The sequence below is a fragment of the Camelus dromedarius genome, chromosome X (assembly GCF_036321535.1).
Source record: "Camelus dromedarius isolate mCamDro1 chromosome X, mCamDro1.pat, whole genome shotgun sequence".
Lineage (NCBI taxonomy): Eukaryota > Metazoa > Chordata > Mammalia > Artiodactyla > Camelidae > Camelus > Camelus dromedarius.
Genome location: NC_087472.1, coordinates 30,909,962 through 30,923,805, shown reverse-complemented (window position 1 = coordinate 30,923,805; position 13,844 = coordinate 30,909,962). Strand labels below are relative to the sequence as shown.

The 13,844-nt window shown below is 36.0% G+C and overlaps 1 long non-coding RNA gene across 1 annotated transcript; it reads right to left on the bottom strand.

Annotated features, from left to right (window-relative positions):
* Window positions 1–549: 549 nt before the first annotated feature.
* Window positions 550–10,031, bottom strand: LOC116150862 (uncharacterized). The gene is made up of 3 exons (XR_004134704.2): window positions 9,973–10,031; window positions 3,069–3,214; window positions 550–659 (listed from the first exon to the last, which is right to left on the bottom strand). It is a non-coding gene; the product is annotated as an uncharacterized LOC116150862 (long non-coding RNA).
* Between the last annotated feature and the right edge of the window lie 3,813 nt (window positions 10,032–13,844).

Here is a 13,844-nt window from a genome sequence, read left to right as displayed (position 1 = left end):
CAAAGGTGAGCAGTGTATTGGTTTTCTTTGTGTTTTCCTTTTCTCTTAGAATGTTATCATGACTCATAGATGCTTGTAAATTTGTCCATTGTAGTCATTATTTTACTTGATGTGAAATTGTTCTATCTTTGGCCAGTGGGAGAGCCTTCCTTTAAGTTGGCTTCTGAGTCTTTTTGACATACTTTCTGGTATAAGAGTTTGGTCCAAACACATATAGTACAATTCCTTCTGTGGAGCTGAAATCAGCCATTTCTCCAAAAGAGCCTGGACTCTTAGTGGGGTATGTGTTTAGAGGATTCAGTCTGGGGACTAGATTCATTCATTGGTCATACTTGCTACTTGATTGGTCATAAATGTTACGTCCTGATAAACCCATTATAAAACTATTGTAAGTTGAAAACACATTTAATACACCAAACCTACCAAACCTACCAAATCTAGCCTACTTTAAATAAACTCAGAGCACTTATATTAGATGTTGAGTATCTCATGTAATTTATTGAATACTGTACTGAAAATGAAAAGCAAAATGGCTTATGGGTACAGAAAGGTTGGAAAGGTATCAGTTGTTTACCCCACGATCACGTGGCTGACTGGGCGCTATGGCTCGCTTCCGCTGTCCAGCATCACAAGAGAGTGTCGTATTGCCTATCACTAGCCTGGGGAAAGATCAAAATTCAAAATTTGAAATACGGTTTCACTGAATACATATGGTGCTGTCTCATACCCTTTTGTTTCAACTTGAAGGACTCTCTTTAGCATTTCTTTAAAGGTAGGTTTAATTTTGATGAACTCCCTTAGCTTTTGTTTATCTGAGAAGGTCTTTATTTCTTCATTTTTGAAAGAAAGTTTTGTCAGATAAAGTATTCTTGGTTGGGACTTTTCATATAATTTCCCAATTTGAGAGATTTGTTGGGGTTTTTTTTTTTTCTGAATTTGTAATCTCTTGCTCCCTCTGGTGTCGGACCCTGGTACTGCGGGTTCTCTGGTCAGACAATAGGCTACAGATCCCTCATTTGTTCTCAATGGTCTCCAGGCATCCAGAGTATACTGGTTCCCCGTCAGTGCTTCCCGTCAGGTGAGACACAAACCAGTTCCTTGGGAAGCCCCTGAAGAGCCAGAATGTTGGATGTATGAATTAGTCACTCTTCACTTTTCCTCCTGAGGGAGAAGTTGCAAATTGGGCTTGGCTAACCGTGTGGTTAATCCTATGAGCCTGGTTTCCGTTCAAGGGGCTTTATTTGGGAGAGAACAGGAAGAAGCATGTTGTGAAACTATTTTCATCTCATGACCTTCACAAAAATTCTGGGAAGTGGAGACATCTTTGGACTGTGGAATGTAGGGTTTATTTGAGAGACCTCCCTGCCCTTCCTCTAGGTGTTGCAGTGTCTCTGAAGCTGCCCAGCTGGGACTGTCATGTCATGTGGTAGATTCATGAATTCCTTCTGTGATCACCTTACTACCTAATTCCCAGCTTAGGGATGTTCCTCATTCTGATGCTGAGCCACTTTCCTATGGAAAGGGCTAGGAGTATTTATTTATTCTTATTTTTTTTCACATCCAAAATCAAGACACTTTTGATATAAATAAAAATGGATAAAGCAGGAAAGGAAAAAAACATTAGAAACCCTTAAAAGTCTATTACTCATAGATAAACATTGTTATCATTTGAATATTTATTTTCAGAAATTTTACTATGCAAATATAACTGTGCAGATTTAAAGAATAGTTATGAGATGGTATCCTAGATACAGCCTTGTAAACTGCTGGTTTTTGACAAACATCATATTATGAAGGTCATTATAAGCCCATACAATAATAAAAATGGCAGTAGAAACACTAATGGTCAATTTTGGCACGATAAGAATGATTCACATTTATTGCTGATTTCCTTAGTGCCTGACACTGTTGTAAGTGCTAGACCTATACTTACTTGCTTCATCCTCACCACAACCTATGAGACTTTAAACATAAGGGAACTGAGGCTCAGCGAACGCAGGGTTAGCAAGCGGTAAGGCTTAGATTTGAACACAGGCTTGTGGCTCCTGATCCCTTCATCTAACGAGTGTATGCTACTGCCTTTCAGATGATAAGACCTTCAGCCCCACTTTCAATCAGGGTAAAGCAAAATGAAACACGGTCAGGTAACACGTTTTTTTCCTAGTTAACTAAGCAGAGATTTAAATACTGACAATAATTAATGTGGTTTGGAATTTGGGGACCTGTGTCCTGCCAGACTGAAAGGGGCTCCCCTAACATCTTATCTCCCTTCCTGTGCCTCTGGATGTTCCTGTTCTAAGAATCGAGTGGCTTTCCTGTAGGTTTCCTGCATGCTGAGAATGTTTAAATTTCTTTGCAATTTTATTATTTTGTATAATTGAAAGAGCGTGTATTATAAGGTATTTATTACAGTAAAAAAGATAGATATCTTTATGAAGGAGGCAGCCCAGGAGCAGCAGTTAGGCAAGCACCACACCTTGCTGCCCTGGTGCCATCTCGCACCAAGCTCACCAGGTGAGGCAAAGGCAAGCCTGTCTTCCCAGCGAGGGGAACTGGATTAGGATCAGCCCTCAGGTATGATGTGGAGCAGCTCTTGTGAGCTTCTGAGACACCCAAGAAACCAGAGCTCCCTCTGTCTTTGAAACTTTGAACCCAAGGCATATCAAAGAGATGTCTGCTTCCTTCATAAAGATATCTATCTTCTCATTAGGAGAAACAGTGAGGAATGACTTTTCACAGTGCCTGTCTTAGCCCTGAGGCTCAGCCAGCCCTTACTGCTGTGTCCCAGCATTTAAAGGGCCCTTGAAGTCCCACCACACACCATATACTCTGGGCAAGCTTTCTCATTCACCGCTCAGAACAGCTCTGTGACGAAGGTGTCATGAGTCCCACGTCACAGATGCCCAAGTCAGGCTGACCAGCCTAAGTCACCTGTAGGATAAGTGGCAGGATGGGATGGGGTTCCATCCCTCTCCCTCTCTGGAGGACACAGAGCAGCCTCCTATTTGGACACTGGGCTTCCAGGCCAGGAGAAATGGTGTTCACACTCCCTGCTACTGTGGCCTCACCCTTCTGTGTGATGAAGAAGTCAGAGGAGATGAAATCCCGCCCCTGTGCCAAAAGACCTGGGTGTTGGCGACATCCATTGGCTGGTTCCTGAAGAGGGGAGTTGGGCTTGGGCAGAAGCTCAGGTGTTGCCCTTGAGACAGGTGATCTGGAGGGAAGGAAGTGATACGTAAGGAAGTGTTTTAAGAAGTTGTACTTTGTTTCATCTCCTTTAACCCTAACAGCTATTCAAGTTACCCATCATTATGACCAGCATTCATACCAGGATACTGACTTTAGGGGATTTTAATTAATCATGGACACAACTTTGTTATCTCCTGATCAGCAGCTACCTCTAGAATTAAATTTTTTTCCATTTTGCCTTGAAGCCCATAGAGAAGTGTAAATGGTTCTGTTACTTTACTCACATAGTTATGGACATTTAGATTGCTTCCTATACTTTTTGTTTGTTCTTTTCTATTTCATGCAGTGCTGCAGCAAATGTCCTCTTCCCAGCTTACATGTGAAAAAATTTCTCTGCATTGCAATGCTAAACATCTTCTCTGGGACTTAATTTCAATAGTTTAAACATACTCAGAAAGTGTCAGAGAATTCTAATTTCTTACCCACCTCTAAACTGTTGTTCATAATATTTAAATTTATTTCTGTGTTCTGTTTCCTTGACTTATATCCAGAGGCCTGGTACCAGCAGAGGCCTCTTGGTCCCATCCGACTCCTCGGAGAGTCCAGATGAATTTGGGTGAGTCTCTCTTGGTTCTAGGATTTCCTGTTATTGGTTGATGATCCTAAGTTTTATTTGGCGGTGTTCAACTCTTCTCTGGAGGAGTAGGTTATCCTTGAAAGTTAGTTTCAAGAAGAGGTACCTGGGTTATCCTTAGTGAATGCCACTGGGAAGATTTTGCACAGTTTAGACACTGAGTGGTTTTATCCTCAGTTGAGAGACTGGGAATATTTTGCTCAGTTAAGAGAACACTGAGTAGAGTTGGACTGGGTAATTAGGGGGAAAACTGGCCTGTCATTTTTCCTTGAACTGACTACCTTAATAGAGTTGTCAAAATGAAGCAGAATTCTTATAACAGCCTACGGGCTATGAAGATGGGACTCTCCTCCTGGCCAGCAATGGCTTTCTCAGGTGACTAACAAACTTTCAGGAGTGGTGGAGGTGAAGACCTCATGCCATGCCACTTTCCCCACAGGGAAACCCAGTCATTTTAATTAAAATTTTCTCTGCCATGGATGTGAATAAGAACTGGCCATTCTGCGACTTGAGCACCCATGGTGGTCTTATACCACCAAAGGGAGAACCCAAGACACATAAGAGGGAGCTGAGTTGACTCTGGGTAAAAACCTAGGAACTGAGATCTCAGGCAACACATTGGCCCACCACACAATCATCACTAGTGACTTTATTCTGCGGACCTTAAAATGGGGAATAAAGCTTTCAAAATAAAAAGGAACGACAGGTTGCCAGCCTCCACCTAATAACCCAGCCAGGTTTATGTACGTCCAAAACAAAACTTGTAAGTATTTACTTAACTGGGAATTAAAGGAAATTTCGCCCTGGAAATAACTAAGTTGGGGCTCATTTATTGTGTATGCAGTTAAGTTTAAAAAAGCCAGCCTGATAAAAACATACTTTCAGAATTCTGACCTTACAGAAACAAAAGCCCTTCTAGGGAGAACTTGTATTTCTCTTCCTGTGCCTTTGAAATGTAAATATTCTACCTGATCTTTCTCTGGGCGTGTGTGTGTGTGTGTGTGTGTGTGCGCAAATATGGTGTACATTTGTCAGACAAGCAAACAGTTTGGAATTCTGAGCAATCCTTTGTCTGATTGTACCAATCTCAGGTAAATTTCTCAGGTTTTATGCCATCTTAATCTTCATTGCATCAGCCTGTACTATGAAGGCCTTTGCTTTCTGGGGGGAGTAAACTTTTAAATCTTATTTAGGTGACTCCGTCTCCTCACTCTTTTGTGGGGAAGCCTCTTCATCTTAGTGGTTTAATATATATATCATTGATGGCCAGATGATGGATCCTTTAAATTGGAGGAACTTCGAAATTGGTAAAATTTTAGAGCACTCTCATTATAAACAGCTGTTTTATTGGAGCCTATAAAAATCTGCTAAATTTAAAGGTGGAAAAATATATATCTAATGGTTAACCTGAGAACTCCTTTAGTTTAAAACAACAAGAAAAACCAGTTTGGGAAACCTTTTTGTGTTCTTGCTTTCCCCTCAATGGGTCTTACAAATGCTAATAAAAATATTAGAATAATTAATTGTTTATTATGTTGTGTAACTGGAAAAAAACTATAGAGAAAGTCTAAAGATTTTTTCTTTTCTTAACAAGGTAAAAAATAAGGCACTTATCCTAAATGGATACAAAATTTTTAGATGGTTATTTAAAATGGGCCAAATAAAACAGACAGTTTTGGATTAAAATACAAGATTTTGCTACTACACTACATAAGGTTAAATAGGGCAAAGGGACTTCCTACTGGTCCCTAACATTAAAGTCCAAGCAAGTCTGCTCTATGTACCCCAGTTTCAAATACATGTATACAGGGCTGAAAAAAATTACACTGAGATACTTGACCAACAATTGAGGTAACAGACCAATTAATCAAATTTAAAGATTGACACGGGCCTGAGTCCCTTGGTTCCAACTCCTCTTTGGGGATCCTAGAGACTTCTATATAAAATTAGATAAAATGGACAGGGGATAAAAGAAGGAACAGCTTCTAGGACTCCTAAAAATAAGATTTGTTGATTGAGTCTAATAAAAACTAAAATTAAATTTGAACAAATCAGCCACATAGTACAAAGTGGGTCCTATGCTGAAGATGTGGCAAACACCCAACTGTCACTGAGAAATTAAAAGGGTGCTGAAAAGCCTGGGAAGCTAGAATATTCCACCCCATGCCCCAGCCTTCCCAGCATCAGATTTCATCAGAATCACTTCTTAGGAATCTTCTATAGACAGGCATTTTAACTGGGTTAAGATGTTACCTCGGAGAGGTGCCAAAAAATCTAATCTGTGTTAAAAAAAAAAACTAAAATTAAAGATATGAATTGAGATAAGTTTAAAAAAATTGGTATATTTAAGTAGGCTTTATACAAGATGATTACATGTCTTTTGCTTAATTATACTATGGGATAAACATGTTTCACTGAGGAATGCTTCCCCTGCTTGGTATTATAAGACAGGACACATAAATCTGCCCCTCAGGAAATATTAATTAAACATACTAATGAAAACCAATAGGGTTACCTGAGCCATGCAATATAAAGTAAAACTGAAAACTAATATTCAGAGGCTAATATAAATAATAATAGAGATTTGCTTTGGATTTAACTTGTAAACTCAGGAAGAGGGCCCTTGTTGAATGCCTTATACAAGCTTTTGAAGGCATGATAAAATTAAACCATAAAGTTCTAGAACATAAAACTATTTAGAAATCTTCTCACTGATATAGAAAAGCAAATTAAAGAAGATAAAGTTGGACTTGGGTGTCCGTCTAGTTCTTTGAAGAACTAAAAGCAACTATCTTTGTTTTACAAATGTCTACAAATCAGAAATGTAAATACAGCAAACAATGACCTGACAGCCTAATTAGCTCAATAAAGTACAACCTGAAACCAAGGAAAATTTTTGGCATTTAAACTCAAACTGCTGGCAAGGCTTCCTCAGACTTTATCAAGGACTAATACAAATCTTTATCGTCTTTATCAAGGACTAATACAAATCTTAAAAGTCTTTTTCATAAATAGTAAGCCTTAGTGATTGGAGCAAGCAAATTCAATTTATTCCAACTGTTATTTATAACTAGTAACTTTTTATTGTAATACCTAATTCATAACCAAGTTTTGAAGTGAAGCTATGAGATCTCTAGTTTTGTCTGTTTTTATGTATGAGATATCTCTATCTCTAGAAAATATAAATTTATCAAAGAGCTCTATTTAATTGACTTAGAAGCATTTATAAATTAAATATTTCTAAAATAAAAGCTGGCCAAATTGACTTTCAGGTTCACATGAACTGGGAAATATTCAATATTAAGTTAATACCTGGTATTAAGGTTACTTTAGGTTCGTTGATATAATTAATATAGACATGTCTTTAGAGTCATCAACATTAAGTATACTAGTTTTACTGTACCTAGGTTTAATAGAAGTCAAATAAGATCTTGTTATATCTGTTGCGTATTTGTCAACAACAAAAAATAATTTGGTATGATAAAAATTCTTATAAGTGCTAACTAAAAATTGGCACTTGCCATCTGCCTCTACAAGGATTGTATCACGTTGGCACTTGCCATCTAATGCTGCTTGGATTAAATCATGAGCTGCTGCAGCCACTGACTTCCAACACACCCTGAAAGGAGTTCAGGAAGGAGGTCAGGAATGAGGCACTCTGTGCTCTGGGAAAACTGGCTGAACAGGTCTTCAGATAGTTATATATTTTCAGGAGAAGATTTTATGACCCCAATTCTTGCATTTCCTCATATTTAGAAAAGCACTAAAATCATTAACGGTGACACCTGCTCCTTGTGACTAGCAGCAAGCCTCTGTCTAAACATGTGCTTGACTACAGGTATCCCCCTTCACTGAAATCAAATATAATACTGAGTTTTCTCCCTGCCTCTTTGGAACAGTTTCTCAGAGCTTTCTGGGATGCTGTCTCCCAGGCTATAGTCCTCATTTTGCCCAAATAAAATTTAACCCATAATTCTCATGTTGTGTGATTTTATTTCAGTTGACAAAAGTAAATTAAATACAAATGAGATGAGAGCTTTTGGGTAAACTCTTTAGAATTAATTATGTTTTAGGAATGTCTACTTGAACATGATCTCTAGATATTTGGTAACTTGAAATTTTAGAATTATGCTAAATTGAGTTAAATGATGGGAGTTTGTTAAATAATTAGGTCATTCCCAAATAAATAAGATATTAAAACATAAGTACTGAACATTGACTTCCCTTTACAGAAAAACTAAAGGTATTTGGGACTACTGATAAATATGTTTGGTGCCACCCTAAGAGATTTCCTATTAGAAAGCACATGATTTTAGAAATTATTGTTGGTATTTATGTTTGCCAATTACAGAATGCTAATGTGAAAGATAGTTCATAATTGCTTATTTCCTAGTTTTCACTGAAAATTAAGGATTTTAAGAGTTAAGGTTTTTAATTTAGATACATAATTAAAGCTACTACAAATAATGAAGGGTGCAAGTTTTTAGCAAAAGAAGGTATAAAGGATGAACTTGCATTTTGTTACCTAGAGTTGGTTGTTTCTAAATGGGAGAATTAAGGGATAAAATCATATGGATACAGAAAGTGATGGAAGGTTTAATGGGGAAGGAACCCTGAGAAAAGAGTCTTGTGTATAGTCAGGTTTGACTAAACTTAGATTTAATTTAAATGAATAAGTATATTCTGTTCTTAAAAGTAAGCTGATACAAGACTGGGTTTTGATTCTCTGTGTTAAGAGAGTTCCTTAGAGTGCTACTTTTCATAACATATTGTGTGAGTTTCTGTGCCTCTAAGTGATTTGTATCTGTTTTTGAAACCATTGTCACTTTGGTTGAGTAAGTATTGTTTCATAGTGACCTCATGTGTTTTAAAACCTTTTTGATATTTTTAACACTTCCCAAATATCAAATTTTAACTAAAGTTCTTAACCTCCAGTTAACTCTAGGATGCTTGCTTCAAAAGAACCCTGAGACATCTCAGAGAGGAATGTTGAACTAATTAGGCTTATTTGGTATGTTAAATTACTTGAAAAACATTGTCAAGTGATTGGAGGTGAACCTTATGTTATATTGTAGAGATAAAGGTCATTAAAATATTCCAAATTCTGTATGGAATTCCTAAAAATCTGACATGTCCTGGTATCAGTCGTAATTCTAATTATTATCTTAAAATGTTGTACGTCACAGAAATATCCAAGTTGCTTGTCAATTGCATTGTAATCAAATCTTTAATCATGCCATTTTAAGTCTTGTCATTTATAAACAATAATTATTTTGCTCTGATGCTTTTATAAAATGAAGATTTTCAAGAAGATTAATAAAAAGGAATTCATAAAAAAGTCCACAAACCTTTGATCAGCTTATGAACAAAACCATCTATTGTTGAGATAGAAAAGGCACTATGTTTTATTTATCTTTGTAGTCCACATAGCGCCTAGCATTGTACCTAATAATTTAACTCTTTCAATTTCAATAAACATTTATTGAGTATCTTCTAGGTTCTGTGGGGCCAACTGGTGCCTGCCAAGGCCCTGTGACCCCCAAACTTCCAGCCCTCAGGCATCCATCTGCTACTCTTCAGAAGATAAAGTACATCCTTTCCTGACATGTGTTTGCCCTAGCAAAATTAACTGCCCTGGGTAATGTCTAAACACACAATAAAAAACTTCCACATCAACAGGGTCTGCCTTAACCCTTTATCTCCATCTTATCGGAGTTGTAAATCCCACTATGTTGCCATACACCAAAGCCCCTTACTTCACTTATAGCCAATCAAAAATCTGTTCCCCTATCCTTTTGTGTCCACAGCCCCTTCCCTATAAAAACCCTCAGCAACTGACCCTCAGTGCTCACACAGGCACCTCTTGTCTGTGTGGCCCATTGTTGCCTATAGCAGCATATCTATTAAACTTTTTCTTTGTCTCCTAAACTTCTCTTTGTCTCTAGTAAATTCTTTTACCACCTGCAACACTGCCCACCAGCAGGTTCTAGGAATAGCACCAAATGCTGAGAATTCATAGATGACAGACATGGTCTCTACCCTTTTAGGATTTTACAGTCCAGAGGAAGAAGAAAGTATATAGATAATTTAAACATCAAGAATTATGACAGAGGTAGGCAAAGAGCAGTATTTGTACATAATGGACATACCTTACAAGGGTCAGAGAAAGGCTTCCTGGAGGAAATTTCATCTTTGCTGAATCTTGAAGGATTAGCTAACCATATTGATGGGGAGTTGGAAGAAATAGCAAGAGCAGAAACAAAAAAATAGGAAAGAATATGAATAAATTATTATGGCATGCATTATCACCATCTCCTTCTGAATTATTTAAAAATAAAATATATCCTCAGTTGTATAAAACCTATATGAAAACATCTTTATCAAAAGGATTACTAATGCTACTTTATTTTCCATATTTCCTTTAGATTCTCAGCAATAAATAGCTCTATGTTTATTTTATCTGGGCAGGTATGTACGATATTTCTTCTAAAGTGCATATCAGAAAACATGGGTTTCATATGTCATGAAAAATTGTGAAAGATTTTGAAAGGGCAAAAAAAAAAAAAGATTACTGGGTGTCTTACAGAAGCATAGGCATTGTCTAGCACTTTTTTCTTGGTTATCTGGCTCTATAGGGGTCTGAGCCTTTCATTGGATTACAAAGAGTCCTGGAAATCTTTCCTCAGTCTCCTGGTGTGGTCTGAAAGTTATCAAAGTGATGTCAGCTCAGAAGCCTATTCTTTGAAATTATGTGAAGTGCCTGGTACGATCTTTTTCCATGAGGCTCTGAGATTGTTATTCTCTGCTGATGATACAAATTCTAGCCTATAGTAGAATCTTCAGATAAGCTTTGGAGTAAAACAAGAACATTAAGAGATTTAATGTCTGCAGTTAATTTAATACTATTGCCAATTCTATCATAATAGAGAAGAATGAAATTCTGCATTGGAGTACAGTATATAAGTATTTCATAAGAGTTTTGATGAGGGTTATCCTTGAAGGTAAACCAGTATTATTGAGGGCACATTTGTCAGGAAGGGCACTGACCAATTGCCAGGGACTTCCTATAAAGCATGCAATTTCTGAAATGTTTATACTAATATTTCACTAAAACAACCTCAATTTAGGAAAGGCTGAATGTCCCTTCTGATCTGACTTTTCCTATGCAACTTTACTATAGTAACACATTAAACAAACCTAGTTATTTCCAGTATCTCTTTTATAAGGTGACAGAGCAAATCTTTGTGATTCCAGAGGCCCTCTGAGAAATCTTGGTGGTTTTATGTATAAAAGCTTTAGTTTTAGTTACATAATATAGCCTGAAAACTTTATTTCAATTGTTCTAAATTTAGAAACTGATTTTGGAAAGACAAAATTGAGTTGTCAGAGATTTGTACACTTAGATAGGATTATGAGTGATTGAGAAACAATGCTTCCCTACCTATTTAATCACGATACAAATAAAGCAATTGAAAAAATACAATGTAACACTATTGTAAGTGAAGAGTCATGTTCTATGGATGTTTTCCTCTTAAATAATCAAGGACATAGAAATGATAAATGATAGAAAATTATTCTTATAAGACACAGAATCTCTTCTATTTAGGCAGATTACACATAAGGTAAAGAATAATCTTTCATATTGTAGGTAGAAGCATTAATTACTAAATAAAGGAAGCAAGACCATCTAAACTGAGGGAATTCTTTAAACATTTTAATATATTTCACAGATTCTTTTCAGACTCAAGTATTATAAACCAAGGCAAATAAAATTCACTTTCCAAGTTTTGTCTTCTTCTTTATACTCTCTCATATTCTTTTATAGGGTCTGTGAGGTCAAATGATTTTTATAATAATATTAAGATGTTATGTGTTTTTTGACTCTCATCCTCTCATGAGTACACAGTGGAGTTTTCTAGAGGGTCTGTGATGTGTGATAATGCAATGGATTAAATGCAGAAGCAGATACAAGAATCCAGCTTTCTTCTTTAAGCCCGGATAGTAAAGAGATTTGCAAAAATGTGAAATAATGCTATTCTTTTCAGGAAATTTTTTTATGAAAAATGCAGTTATCTTCATAAAAAAAGTTCATCTAGGTTAACATACAACATGCTCATCATTGCTACTTTCCAATGAATCAACTATTTTCAAATTTTCTCATTTTTAGTCTCTAATACGGTAAATATAAAGTTATAACTAACATTATAATCCACATAAACAAAAGCTCTTTGAGGTTCTCAATAATTTTTAAGAATATAAATGTTTCTGTAAACAAAAAAATCCGCTTTAGGGAAAAAAAGCTATTATTTTTCCTTGAAAAGCAAAGCACATATAATATTGTAATTCTCTGTCACTGTTACTCCTTAAAGAGTCTCAGCCACTCATACTAATTATAACTTTTAACTAAAGTGACTAATTTCTATTTTAAAGAGAAAAGTGCAGTGTGGATATAATTGAGAACTGTCTGGCATATACAAGTTTTTCTAACAGACTAGCAGAGTTAAGAATACACATGACAAAACTTTCTATAGCCTCACAAAATCCTTATTTATAACTTCCTAAAGTGGCAAAAATGAACAAATTCATTATGCTACTCCAAGATATAGCTTCTCTATAGCATTTCAAATAAGAAGTAAAAATACATAAACTTAGAATTATGCTTAGTTTAAACCAATGTTTCCATATTCTATTTTACTTAGAACATTTCTAGCTGTGCAACAATTATCCATTAATTACTCAAGTTAATGTCAGTCCACAATTTTTAAAAAGTTGCATAAAGAGCTTGGAAATTATCTTCAGGCTCGCTGAAATAAAGCTTCTCAGAACACTGATTTAATGTAGTTGAAAAGGAATGTACATTTTTCATAATTGTAAGCATTTTTAGGAGTAATTATAGTTAATTTGATCAGTAAGCCTGTATAAGTTTAGGAAAAACACACCAAAGTAAAATAAAATGCATGCTTGTGTTATACTTAACACTGACAAAACAGAGAAAAGACTTAATTGCCCAAATTTTATATTAGCTACGTAATCTTGGGTTCTTAAAATGTTTCTGGATCAATTAATAGAAGATGTTTTATTAAAGTCTTGAGTATAGTTAAAGTATTAATGTAACAAAGTAAGAGCCATGGTACAGAAAGCCAAACTCTGACAGCAGGTGTTTGCAGCAAAGCAAGGGTTTATTTGCAGGGCTCCAAGCAAAGGAGTGGGATACAAGTCTCAGATCCACTCCACGTCTGTCTTTGAGTTAGGGATGTTTTAAAGGGCAAGAACAAAGGAACTGGAATTCATCATTGTCTTCTAACATTTCTTAATCATGGCTTCAAGAGTCAAGATGTCTCTGGTTTAGGATTCTCTGGCCAGCTAGTCCATGGCTAGGGAGTCTGTGAGCTCATCTTGCCCTCGAAAAACAACCTGAGTTTTATACCTTAATGATGATATACACAATAACAGCAATCTTAGTTCTCTTACTGGTTGATTAGTGTTCAGTTAGCACAGGATTGAGGTCAGAGGGGACAAGAAAGGGTTTGAAGTCAGAGGAGACAAGCAAGAGAATAAAGTTTTGGAGAGATTAATCATAAACTCGGTAAGGGAATTTGGTTTTAGGGATTCTGTTTCATTAGAAATTCAATTGTCTTAATTTCTGGGAATTTAAGAATATTCAGTTTATATGTGTGCTTATTCCCTGTATTAACTAATCAGAACAGTAGTCCTTCTATTTATATCTTACAGACACAACAAGAGGTCTTTCTGAATTACAGAATACTTTGAAATTTTTTTTGTTTTTATATTCCAATAAATATTCATACTTTGTTCCTCTTACTATGCACAAATTATGCTTATATTTTATTATTTAACCATGACCTTTCTACATTTATTGTTATTACGAAACTGCAGTTTCATTAATTCATGAAATTTGGTATCAAGAAAGGGGTAGCAGCATACCACTCCTCAAAAAGACAATTATTCAAGCTGCAAGATTTAAAGAAACAGTCCCTTTAAAAATAGGCTTAATAGTTTT